This window comes from Parasteatoda tepidariorum, chromosome 10 (genome assembly GCF_043381705.1).
Source record: "Parasteatoda tepidariorum isolate YZ-2023 chromosome 10, CAS_Ptep_4.0, whole genome shotgun sequence".
In the NCBI taxonomy this organism is placed as follows: Eukaryota; Metazoa; Arthropoda; class Arachnida; order Araneae; family Theridiidae; genus Parasteatoda; species Parasteatoda tepidariorum.
The window spans coordinates 48,132,623-48,145,241 of NC_092213.1; the positions used below are offsets into that span (position 1 = coordinate 48,132,623).

Sequence of the window (12,619 nt, forward strand, 5' to 3'; positions counted from 1 at the left end):
GCACCAAAAGGCTCAGTACTTTTTGCGGAAGCGCTATGGTAATGATTTTTGGTAAAATTATCACTGAAATATAATTTTATTATATGTGATAAAATTTTGTAATTTTTATATCTTAGACTTAGAGCATGGCATAAAAACTATTTATTTGGTAAAATTTACATTTTAGCTTTGAATTTCTTAAAAATTGTGTGGTGATAAGAATTATAATTTTGAAAACTAGAATTTCCAGTAAACCGTTAACGTATGAATGAAAAATTATCAAATGAAACTTTTAAACTAATTTTCAAAACTTATAACTTTTTTACTTATAATATAATTGCAGAGTTTCATTAATTTTTATGCAATAAGTCCCTTCTTTCATTTGAGATTTAAAACACATTTCTAATTACTATGCATATTTTAAAGGTAAGTTTATAAACTTTTACTTTAATTTAAAATGTCTTCATAAATTTATTCTATTTACAATTAGTAAATTTAAGTTGCAACTTCTTACAAAAAAATTTTCAACATAATCTCACAAGGTCCTTTCATAGTTAATTTACTTTGATGATTATATTTCAATTTTGATTTTTCTGTTTTTTTAAATTCATTGATGTTTCCTGTGAGAAGAACAAAAAGTCGAACTTTTCCCACTGTACTATTCATGTTAGTAAGTTAAAATATGCGCAACAATAAGCAAATGTGGGAAACAATAACTGCATACTTTTACAGCAAGTTATTAAACAACTATATAACAATAATTAAATGTGGAAAATAATAACTGCCTATTTATAGAGCAATTATTGACTGTCTATTATCAATAAGAATGTGGAAAGCAATAACTGCTCGTCTACACAGAAATTATTAAATACATAAGTAGCAACATCTCAATGTCGAAATCAAAACTTACGTGTCTAACACTCAACAATTAAAGACCTATATAGCAATAATTAAATGAAGAAGAAAAAATAGCTGCACGTCTATACAGAAATTATTAAATGTCGATACAGCAATAAACAAATGTGGAAAGCAATTACTGTATGCCTACACAAAAATTATTAAATATCTATATAGCAACAGTTCGATGTCGAAATCAAAAGTTGCGTTTACAAACTTGAGCAATTAGAGACATATATAGCAATAACTAAATGTAAAAAAAATAACTGTGCATCTATACAGAAATTATTAAATATCCATACAGCAATAATTAAATGTGGAAAACAACTGCATGTCTATCAATCAATTATTAAATATCCATGTAGCAACAATTAAATGTCGAAAGCACTAACTGTAAGTCTATACCGAAATCATTAAATGTCTACTCAGCAATAATTATGGAAAGCAATAATTATGGAAAGCAATAACTGCATGTCTATACAATTAAAAACATCTATACAACAATAATTAAATGCCTAAAGAAAAGTAACAAGCAAGAATTGCATCTAAAAAATTCAAATAATTATTTTCAGATGAAAAGCAAGAAATCTGAACTGAAACCGTTAACTGATTCAGTAAACTGATTATTATAAAGACAATTTTAAAATTTACTATTTTGTTTCTTTGGTCTTTTGTTTCTTTGGATTTGGTCTCGTATTAATATTTTGAGAAGTTTTCTTTATTTTCTTATGATGTGTCTCGTTTGGTAGGGCTGTGCGCAAAAAACTTTGGTTTTGTGCAGTGGGCCATGCCACCCTTTAAATTCATTCTGTGAAAAAATAAAAATAAAAACCTTTAGAACCGAAAGTAAAAGTAAACAATAAATATATTATTCTTATCATTACACTAAGAATTTAACAGTTTTCTACACATGCTAATGGCCGAAGACACCAGAGTAAAACTTGCAACAAAACGTATTTGTATTGATACTTATACACAAATATGTTATATAACCATTGCTACAGCTTGCAACATGTTATCTCAGAGAAACAACGCGTGGTTCTGCGAGATATCATGTTGCAAGCTGAAACTAATTGTTCACATTTATATAAAAAATTAGATTGATTAAATGTCTCTAATATCCCCCTTGTACTGTTCCAAACCATATATAGCCTGATTAAACAAATCTTTAAAACTATAATTAATATAACATTGATACAGCTTGGAACATGGTATCTTACAAAAACAACATGTAGTTCTGCAAGATATCAAGTTGTAAGCTGGAACTAATTAATCAAATATATATAAAAAAATTCGATTGATCAAACCTCTCATTTTCCCTGTTCCGAAATATATTCAGTTTAATTTTTAAAAAAAATTTAAAAATATGATTAAGATACCATTGCTACAGCTTGCAAACATAGTATCTTACAAAAACAACATGAAGTTCTGCAAGACACCATGTTGTAAGCTGGAACTAATTAATCAAATATACATAGAAAAATTAGATTGATAAGACCTCTCATTTCTCATTATTTTCGAGAACCATATATTTAGCTTAAATTAAGACTTTTTTTAAATATAATTGAAAAGAAATATTACATCAAAAGTTTTTGATTTATTTTAGTTTGTTTATTAAAACGAAGCACGGGTTATATAAGGAATGGTCGTTGTAATTAATCATAAAATATTATTGCTCTATAAAAGATAATTTTATTTGCCTTAAAACGTGTGTTGCTTTACGTACGTGAACTAAGTTACAAGAAACGTGACTCGATGATATTTTTAAATAAGCTCTGATAAAAATAAATACTTATATTTTTGCTTGTATAACCTTTTATGGTATATTCCTATTTGTCTTAAACTTACATAAGTAAGTATTACTTAAACTAACATGCCCTATAATTATCAAAATTTTCCCACATAAATTCTAACCTGCAAATATATTATTTAATCAGATTTAGAAAATATACTTACGTTTTTAAGACTTTTTTTCATTAAACTTCACTAATGAGATAATAATCTATCTGATTTTAGAGATTAGATTGTTAATTTGCAGATTTTCAAAATTTTATTTCTATTTCTTAATGTTTTTTGGAGATTTTAAATATCTAACTTTAAGTAAATTGTTAAGTAAAAAATGTATCATGTGTTATAACGTGCTTTGCAATCTTCTGTTAATTATGCTATAGCCAGAAGGTAAGGAAAGATTTTTTACTATGTAAAACAATTCAAAATTCAACAATTTTGTATTAGTTTTAACTATAACAAACCAAACTAAGGCAAACAAAGTTAAAGAGCACAAAAATATTTATAAAATGCAGACAGCTGTTTCGGATGCTCAAAGGGCAACCTTCATCAGTGCAACAGTTGCGCTGATTGTATTCCGTATTTGTATTACGTATTTGATTAGTGCTGACATCTTGCTTAAAATTAACTAACTATCTACAATTACCTTAAAAATATCTCGGTACTACCATCTGGTGTGTAAAATGAGAAATGAAATGTTTTCCGGGCAAAAATAAAAGAATTAGTTTTAGTCTTATTGGCGCGTTACTACTGAACACTCCAGCCCATCAATATCACGGGAACGAGAAATAGAGGGCGAAACCTCACCCCGTCATTTTCACGGGAGCGAGAAGGAAGGGGTTAAACATTCTTTTCCAACTTTTACAGAAGCTAAACTGGCAGTTCAAGATCATAGTGAAAATGATCATCTTAAGTTAAATTCTAAAAGCACTCCGTTTATTTGTGCTTAAGAACAAGTTATGTTTGACTGTAAGTATGTATCAAGCAGATGAAGAACTTAGTGAAAACAAACAGGCTAAGTAATATTCTGAAAACAATCCATTTATTTGTGTTGAAGAAAGTGTTAATGTTTGACTGCAAGTATGCACCATGCATGTGAAGAGCTCAGCTAAAACAAGCATGTTAAGTAATATTTTGAAAGCATGTATTAAAAACATGGTAAGTAATATTCTGAAAACACTTCATTTATTTGTGCTTAAGAACAAGTTATGTTTGACTAGAGGTATAAATCAGGCAAATAAAGAGCTTAGTGAAAACAACATGTTAAGTAACATTCTGAAAACATTCCATCGTTTTGATTTTAAGAGTAAGTCGCGTTTGACTGTTACATTAGACAGTTCAGGAACTTATTGAAAACTATAAGTCTAACATTCAGAAAACACTCAATTCAGTTGAAAGCAAGTTATGTTCGACTGTTAAATTCAAATATTATTTTTTTGAAAATTGCTTCTTGAGGTGTAACAGCCGCTATAATATATTTTTTAAAGGTATAATCTTCTCCACCACATGGTTTTCAATTTTGAAAAAGTTTTTAAAAAGTACAATGTATAAATAAGTTTATCTCCTGCTTTAAGAGAAATCTAAGTATTGTAATTTATTAACTGAACATTCCATAATGTTCTAGTGAAGAAGAGCATAGATAATCTAATATTTAATTTTCGAAAAAGGGAAAATACATGACAAATAAATATTTATTATAATTATTTTTTGCGTAAATCTAAGTATTAGGTACATTTTAGACAATAGCATTTCAAAACTTGAATTAAACGTTAAAAAAAGCAATTAAAAGAGTAACCCAACATGTTATGTTCTTTTACAGCTTTTTTTTTCATATCAATTGATTTTGCACATCTAGAAAATATACGCTCTATATTTATTTTAAGAATTGTTGAAACTCATTGAACAGTCTTAAAATTACTTGATTAAAAATTTTCATTCGAGTCAAAAATATACAAATTGGAAATAACAGTCTACATATTTCTAGAGCTCAAAAATAGGTGCCCATTTTCAAGACTTGCCAGACGTTCCTTCACGTCCGGCAAGTCTTGAAAATGGCAGAATCTGAGTTCTATAGGCATAATGTAAATGAGCTGTAAAAGCTTGTTTATTTTTTTATATCTTGTTTATTTATGTATTTCGCTATACAATCAAAGTGATAGCATCATTCTTTGCCCTAAATGTTTGTAAAGACCTCTAAATCAGACGCATAAACTGAAAGTTTATTGTGAAATTTTTATAAATAATTTTTTTTTCAATGAACTTAAATCTCCATTTCAGATAAGAAAACCATGATGCTAATGTTAATAAAAGTGTAGAGAGAGAGTTTAAATGGCTTTTGTTTCGCTACGTTTCAGACACAAATATGTGATAGTTCTTTTCTTCTGTTTCGGAATTTACTGTTTATGCCATTGGTATATTGTAGGTAAAAGTTTGATCAATATGAAGGATTCAGAAGACATTTCTATAATTACCAATGCATATACCAATGCATTCCACTCTTACACATGATGTGGTAAACTATGCCAGTTATGCTGATGCCCCAACAGTAAGGTTTCTAAAAGCTCTCGATGACGCAGGAGCTCTTAATAACACTTTTCTAGTCCTCTTCAGCGATCATGGTATTCGATATGGAGCACTGAGATACACATCCATTGGTAAATTTGAAGAGAGGATGCCATTTATGTACATACACGTTCCCAAATGGTTCTTGAAGCAATATCCTAAAGTAGGAAAAAATCTGTTCGTAAACCAAGACTCATCACTCTTTTTGATATCCATGCAACTTTGAAGCACTTACTTCATCTGAATCAATACTTGTTGGAAGACACTGATGAACTAGGAGTGAGTCTTTTTAACGAAGTATCCGAGAAAAGAACATGTGAAGAGGCCAATATACAAACTCATTGGTGTCCTTGTATACATTTTGAAACTGTGCCATTACATGATTTGGTCGTAGTTACGGTTGCCTATTCTATAGAACGGTATATAAATGAACTGTTAGCTCCTCATGCTAATATTTGTGAAATGCTGGATCTTCATGCTATAACGGACACTCTAATGGTATTATCAAATGATTTAGGATGGAATTTTGCAGGGAGTGGGGACGTAATTACAAATTCAAGGAATAAGCAAACAAATTCATATTATGGTTTTGTTGACTATCTCGTCACAATAAAAACGCAACCGGGAAGTGCCATATTCGAAGGGACTGTACAGTATGACGACAAAAATAATGTTACAAAGGTACTTGATGTTAGTAGAATCAACATGTATGGCACGCAATCATGGTGTATAGACAGTCCAAATCTTCAACTTTATTGTTACTGTAAAACACAGCTAATTTGAAAGTTTTGATGTATCCGCACAACACAATACTTCCATTAAATAAAAATTTCTTCAAACCAAAACCTTCTTACTCCTGGTACTGTACGTAAAAAAGGGATACCTGATATAATTTTTAATATAATAAATGGATTTTTTTATACACTATGCCTCAGTCTTAATAGTTCGACTTATCCTAAATATGTTAATTAATCAGTGTAGACAATATATAAAATTTCTATATCAGACTCAAAGACGTACTTTTTCAGAAAGTATTTTCAACTTATTTGGATTCCTGAGCCTTAAAATATAGAGATAACCGTAATTTCAAAGGACAAAATCTTGGACAGGAGAGATTGCAGTAATTTGAACCATTAAATGTTAATTTGAGCTTCTGTGTTGCGATGCAATACCAATGTACCAATTCTGTACCAATGTTAATTTTACTTTTTCGGGCATTTTTACTCGAATCGAAAAGTTTTTGCGCATTTATAAAATTTGTTTTTCCGAAATATTTGTTTAGCCAAAGATTCCATTTCGCGAAAAAAAAAATTTTTCCCAACTATTTATTATTTTTTATTACTTATTAAAAATAACACTTACTTTAAAATTTTAAAGTGTACCATTTTAAAGAATGTTATGTTATCTTTGAATAAACAGATTTTATAATTGTGTGTAAAAAGTTTTTAATTTGCTTAAAAAATTCTCGAGATATGACTAAATAAACAAAAAAATTTAACTTTATTGGGTTCAAACTTCGGATCGTTCTTTTGACCAAACTATGAGGACCATATTTCCAAGATTGTGTCTACCCCCTAAATTTTTGGAGTCAAAAATCCGAATCTGTTGAACAAAAGGCATGTTTATTCAGAGAAAGTACATTTGTGTATCTGAGTTCGTAATTTTAAATATGGTCTGAACTAATTAATTAGCATATTTGAGGTCACGCCCTCAAACCATTAAGTTTCAGTCTTAGAAAGTAAAGATCTAATTATTAAATCAAGAGTTATACAGGGTAATTCAATTTTTTTGTCGCACTGTACCTCTGTTGTAATCATACGCAAATATTTTACTGAATAAACAATTAAAAATTCACATCGTTGTATTCCTCATATGGTTATGTTGTTTTTCATAATACTAAGAAAATTAATTTGCCTCAGACAAAACATTTATTTAGAATGCGGTTGCAAACATTCATTTAACTGATAAGGAATGTCCTAAATTAGACAGGGAATTTTTTGAAAAAAATCTGTCAGAAAAAAGGATTTAAAAAAAAAAACAATTATTTCCCCTCTCATAGTTTCTAGTCCAAAAACCTATCGGCAGAGGGCCCTGCAAAAAATGAACTTGCTAAACTTAGAAATATTATTGCATCGCAATTTTTCAAAAGCGTTCAAAGAAGGAGTATATATAAGGAAATTTTCGTGGTTGTCAGAGTAATATATTCAGAGAATATATTACTCTGACTGATATATTACTATGACGTGGATGTCAGAGAATATTTTCGTGGATGTCAGAGTAAACTCTTGCAATTTAAAAAGTAACACTCAAGTCCCCACTTTATGATAATGAAACTTTTAATCATCTTACGAAAAAGTAGACTTTATTGCTATATTATCGCCAAATGAAAATTAACCGCAATCAAAATTTCGATAACTTTAGGAATAGCTTACGAGAAGAAAAAAATTCTGGTAAAATTACCATATTGTATGGTAATAGCATTTCTGGTAAAAAAAAATTTATTAAACCCTGGTTGATAAAACCAAATTATAAGGTATTCAATCCATTCATTTGGTAATTTTTCCGATCATATGACAGCCGTTCACAGGGAATTCTGGTTTTTCAAATTGCAGTTCTTTTCACCACACTTTTAATAAAAAATACGTAGCTGAAAAGTAAATTCAAACAAATAAATGATATTTTTGACATGCTCTAGGATATGATCATAGCTATAAAATGCTATAGATCATGATAAAATTGCAAAATTTTACCGCCATTTACCAAATTTAATCACATATTATATCGCCATATTTTATGCAATATTTTCGAGAAAACTAACATCAGTGACAATCACATATCATCATGACAGGATATGATTCTTTGATTTGTAGATCTACTATCCGCAGCGCCATCCGTCAGAAAATTACTGAACTAAAATCAGGAACTAAAGAAGGGAAAAATGTAAGTCTTGTCACATGAATTTCTTTCACGAATTTTCGAAGAACATTAAAACTGGTTCCCTAAGAAAAAATAGGAGTCATATTTTTCAAAAAATACCAGTAAGTGCCCCGAGATATATAAGCATTATTTTTTAAAAAGAAAAGAAAAGAAAGAAAGTAAGAGAAAGAATTTTTATTTAAAACAATATAAAATGCAGAAATAACGCTAAAATCCCCAATTAAAAAGTTAAATTTCTAAACAGATGCAAAATGCTGAGAAACCTTTTCTTTTTTTAGAGCTATAGACTGAAATTTGTATTTACGAATTCCCTTGTAAGTTTGCTTCATATTAATTCAAACTGTGCAGTCAGTAGCCACATTAATAAATTAATTTTTTGCACCGTGAGATGCATTTGAAACTGATTTCATATAAAGAAATATGCTTCATATTATCTAAAAATATCCTAAATAGTCTATTAATATTTAAAAAGAAACGTTCTTAAAAATATTTAATAATATCGGAAAAACGAAAAATGAAATGCAAATATTAAACGCGTAAATGGTGAAAAATCTCAAATTATAACGATAAGTTTTGAGGCAAGTGCAAAATATTATGTAACACTCCGTTTAAATTATATGTTTGGAAATCGTCCGTCGTTCCGGAAATCGTTCCGTTTCATGCAATATTGCTTAGTTTGTTTACAATTTTTTTTAAATTGGCTGTTATAAGATGGACACATTTCGAATATTTTAAATAATTTTTGACATTGAAGGTTTCATCTTAAATGAACTTTATACAAAGTATTGGACATTCAGTTTTTTTAAAATGACCATGTATAGCTTAGATATATAAGCAGGAGCAATAAATTGCGCAACAAAAACTCGACGCTGCAAAGCTTAGGAAGTTCATATTCATGTGGGTCTTATAGTCCACGGCCAAAAAATTTTATTTGGCGACTAAATGACAATAGATATTGTTTTTAGTGTTAAAAAATTGATTGAGACTTTTTAAACATTTTAACAATATTGTAAAGAAATGCTGGATCAAATTATGTTAAAAAGTGCTGGTAGTCAGAGTGGTGGTAATGTTTACCTTAAATCTATTTTTACTTGAGCATGTTGCGCAGGGCCCAAGCTCAGCACTCGCCATCTAGCCAAATGCAATAAAATCGTAAATTTGGTTAATAAAATTGTGCTTCGGTTTTTTCCACTTGAAGAAAAAATATATATTTAACTCGATCCTCAAAATTACGTCAAAAAAAATTTTTCAAATCAGCATTTCAGCTGCATTCAGCATTCAACAAATCAGCATTTCTTATTCGATTACAGTTATTTTCGGTAGATGCACTGCGTAAACAATTAGAATTGGATACAAATAATATAAGCCTGAAACAAACTACTGTAAAATACAAATAAAACTCCGTTAAATAATTCTATGGGGGAAAAATTAATCATGAAAAAACTGTTAAGATTTGCACTTGGCGAAGACTTTTGAAAATTGGCGAATACTTTTAAAATTTGGTTAATTTATTAGCTAATAATTTGACATCTTTAGCCAGGGCCCTGGTTACGGAACAACAAAAACTGAAATATCGTAATTTTCACAGTAATGAAAACCATAAAGCAATTGAATCACTGTAATTAAAAAAATATTACTGTAAAAATTGCGATTTAATATTTAACGGCAAAGAAATTTTTTATGAATGATTCAGTCAAAGTATTGGTGCTTTAATCGTAATTTGATCTGGACTTTTTTTTTTTTACAGAGTACGTGGAAATCAGTTAAAAATCAAATTAACGATACATTCCTTCACGTGATAACAAGACTTGAAGTTCCGCTAGTAGAGCAATCAAAAAATTATTGAATCTTTAAATCATACAGCACAAGGCTCCAGATAAAATTTGAATATTTTACAATGAGAAAAAAAATATGGTCAAAACTGCCAGAATACGATTTAATTTACCGTGTTTCTGACTCTAGGAAAATACCAAAAAGTTAACTTTAGCAGAAGCACTTTAGTAATTGCATTGGCTAAATAAACAATAAAATATGGCGATATGTGATTAAATTTGGTAAATGGCGGTAAAATTTAGCAATTTTATCATGATCTATAGCATTCTATAGCTATGATCATATCTTAGAGTATGGCAGAAATATCATTTATTTGTTTGAATTTATTTTTCAGCCACGTATTTTTTATTAAAAGTGTGGTAAAAAGTACTGTAATTCGGAAAACCAGAATTCCCTGTGAACGGCTGTCATATGATCGGAAAAATTACCAAATGAATGGATTGAACACCTTATAATTTGGTCAACCAGTCAACAATTAATCAACCAGGGTTTAATTTTAATTTTTTTTCTACCAGAAATGCCATTACCATACAATATGGTAATTTTACCTGAATTTTTTTCTTCTCGTAAGTTATTCCTAAACTTATCGAAATTTTGGCTGGGGTTGATTTTCATTTGACGATAATATTGCCATAAATTCTGCTTTTTCGTAAGATGATTAAAAGTTTCATTATCATAAAGTGAAGATTTGAGTGTTACATTTTAAATTGCAAGAATTTACTCTGGCACTCATGAAAAGGAAAATAGCAGAAAAGAAATTATCGTATTAATCACACGAATTTGTATGATGATCTTTTTTATACCGAAATATTTTATGGAACGTAAATTCTTGTTATAATGTAGGGGAGAGTGGGGTCAATTGTAAAATTTTTTACTTAACTATTTTTAACTAACATTAAATCCAATATATTATTAGTATTAATTGACAGACGGGTAAAGTAGACTTTCCTCTACTAGGAAAAAAATAAATACTTTATTTTAAATGTTATTATATTAGTTATTAGTATTTTTTGACAGCCGTGCATTTCTTACAATTGTCCTCACTTACGGGGTCAATTGTAACAGTTCATAAATTCAACTAAAACATAGTTAATTATACATATTATCATAGTTGTGATATATTTTTTTATTGATCAAAATAGTAGTGGTATTTTAGGAGTGAAAATAATAATGAGAAGAGACCTAAAGGGTTAAACGTTTAACTTTAAGGGGTTAAAAATTTCAATTTATGCTGCGAAAGGTGACAAATAAAATAATGCACATGCAGCATAATATAAATGATATAGGAAACTATTGGTGGTTCTAACAGAGTTAAGTAATGGTTTGTAAACATAAGATTATTTATTTTCAGCTGTTACAATCGTCCCTTTACTTATTGTTACAATCGTCCCCAAGACGCCATTTCAGCTTCATTTGTTAAAAACAATGCTAGGTAATTAACAAAACTAATCTTTTTTTTTAAATGTTAATTAAGGTGTCCACTTACATATTCGGTTAATAATTTTTATTTGTTTAAACAAAATTACTTTGTTACAATATAATATTCTAATACCAAAAAAAGTACTTACGTAGTGTGAAAATATCTTTTGTGATGTAACTCTTTCAAAAGTACATAAAAATGGTTGCCAGCAGGGGTGTTCATGTAGATTTATTAAATACACCTTGTGCGCCACCTAGGAACCAAATCTAGAACCCGACACTCGAAATTTTTGCTCTGTTTCAATCGTACCCTGTTACAATTGACCCCACTCTCCCCTACAGTGCACAGAAAAAAACGAACACCATGAATAACTTTTAATCTAATGATAAAATTTTCACGTTGTAGGACTCAATCTTACTGACTCGAGGGGGTGACCTCAATTATGCTAATTAATAATTAATCTAGGGGGTAGCCGCAATCTGGGAAATATGATCCCAATAGATTGGTCAGGAGAGCTCTCCAAAGTATGAAACCCTTAATGTTAATTTTACTTTTTGCGTATTTCTCTACATCTTGAGAACTTTAAAGCAAATTGAAAAACTTTTACTCACAATTATAAAATTTGTTCATCCAAAGATAATTATATGCAAAAAAATAACTATTAGTAAGTATTTGTTATTTCAGTTAAGAATTATCAAAAAATTTTCGAAATGTAAGATATAAAATTTTTTGCATAGTTTCAAAGAATGGAATTTTATATGACAAAATGCAAAATTTGAGCCAAATCGGTTAAATAGTTCCTGAAAAATAAAATTTTAAGAATCTAACGTTTTTAAAATTCAATTTCTCAGGAACAATTCGACCGATTCCGCACAAATTTTGTATTTTGCCCTACAAATTACATTCTTTATGCTATACATTCTATATGATGCGAAAATCGTATACCCTATAATTTAAAAATTTTCTTAATAAAATCATTCTTAATAAAATAATAAGAAGTAATAAATATTTGCGAAGAGTTATTTTTTGTATGGAATTATCTTTGGATGAACAAATTTTAATAATTGTGTGTAAAAAAATTCCAAATCGCTTTACAAAGTCTCGAGATATAAGGAAATAAGCAAAAAGTAAAATTAACATTAAAGGATCGAAACTTTGGCCAGCTCTCCTGAACAAACTATGGTCCAGATGTCCCAGATTGCG

The 12,619-nt window shown here is 29.0% G+C and overlaps 1 pseudogene; it reads left to right on the forward strand.

Annotated features, from left to right (window-relative positions):
* The first annotated feature begins 3 nt into the window (after positions 1-3).
* LOC107456191 (uncharacterized) lies at positions 4-6,148 on the forward strand (annotated as a pseudogene).
* The last annotated feature ends 6,471 nt before the right edge of the window (positions 6,149-12,619 follow it).